Source organism: Gavialis gangeticus, unplaced genomic scaffold, assembly GCF_001723915.1.
Source record: "Gavialis gangeticus isolate Ggan-Ray unplaced genomic scaffold, GavGan_comp1, whole genome shotgun sequence".
In the NCBI taxonomy this organism is placed as follows: domain Eukaryota; kingdom Metazoa; phylum Chordata; order Crocodylia; family Gavialidae; genus Gavialis; species Gavialis gangeticus.
In genome coordinates this window covers 37,932,865-37,934,495 of record NW_017729027.1, presented here as the reverse complement: position 1 = coordinate 37,934,495, position 1,631 = coordinate 37,932,865, and positions in this window count along the sequence as shown.

The following is a 1,631-nucleotide window of genomic DNA, read 5'->3' as shown; positions in this document are numbered from 1 at the left end:
TGCGGTCCGGAAGGTTGTGGGAGGACCACAAGGACAGAGTCAGATAACAGTGACAACAAGGTCTAGGACCCGCATTGAAATGAGCGAATTAAAAAAGGAGATGGGAATTCAACCTCAGGAAACCCTGATTGCTTGGCTGGGAAGACTTGTGGCTGAAGCCGGCAGTGAAACAGTTGACCAGGACGAAGCCTTGCAACTAGTCCACAGCACGGATTGGAGCCGGGCTAAAGTGGTCAACCCGATCCTGATACTGGCCAATCAGTACTGGCCTATTTCGATTCCAGCCCTTGTTGCAGAAGCATTGCAACATAAAGTCCACTGCTGGCATGAGGGGGCCAATACCCGCAACATCACGGCTACTGTATTAATCCATGCCATTATCGGGGCATCATACGCCTTATGGACTCCAGGTCATCAGCCATTAAATCTCACTCCGGCTCAAGTACAAGGAGCATGGCCCCATCGATTCGTCACCATACCTGGGGATGTGCCCTGTCTCAGTGAGGCAGTACAAGCAGCCACTGAAATCTATGGCGGGAGTCACAGCATAACCGCTAGGCTCCTGTTGAGTCCATCAATCAATGGCCCGGTCAGGCACACATTGGGGTTGCTAGATCAATTGCAAGGGGCAATGCAAGTAAAACCCCAACGCGATGCCCACCCTGTCTGGGACGAGATTGCCACCAATTACCCAATTGAGAAGGCACCCACCGACTATCGGAATACAGACCCCAGGAAAAATCAAATGAACCCTACCAAGAGATTTCAACAGGCTTCATTGCCACCGTCACGAAAGCATCAAATCTTTGAGTCACCACAGACGTCTAGAAGACCCTCGTTTCGGGGGAGTTATTCACCACCCCAGCGATCGTCAGCCGAGAGGGCCATGTTCGGGTTTCTTCTTCACAAGACTGGATTAGCCAAAGAAAAACTGAGACTGCTGGGCAAGGATGGACAGAGAGACCTTGCCAAGGCGCTGGGTTTCACCGATTTTCACGACAAGGCAAAAAACGAATAAGTGCCGTCAATGCAAGTCTGGCGATCGATGGCTACCCCACCTCCACTTACCTATCCGAGGAACAACAAACGGACAATGAGCAATGCCGAAATGATGACGAACTAATACCACCATACGACAACCCAAAATGGACCAAGTCCGAATTGATGAACGAACCGAAGTGAAGCAAACTACAAGAAATCGAATCGCCATGAACCGGATTTACTCCGTCCAACCTCAAACTGAAAAGTAACGATTCGAAAACATGCAGGTTATCGATAGACAAACCGAACTACAGTGAATTGGAACTAACCGAACAGATTGTAACCAAGCGAAGTGACCCGAACCTGAACAAACTAAGAACAAACGAATCAAGAAGAATGAAAGCAAAACACACTGAGCGAGACGAACTGCAGTGATTCATGATACCTGCACAAGCCATGTTGAAGCACAACGAAGCGACACCAGATGGACTGGAACTCAAGCGACGTATAAAAAAGACTGTAACGTTTGAACCGCCAACAGAGCACCGACACGATCCGATCGACACACGAGGAACTGAACACATTACCCGAGTAGACAGTCGTAGAGCTGTTGTCGCCGAAAACCATTCAGCACTTTGTAGTAACGATCT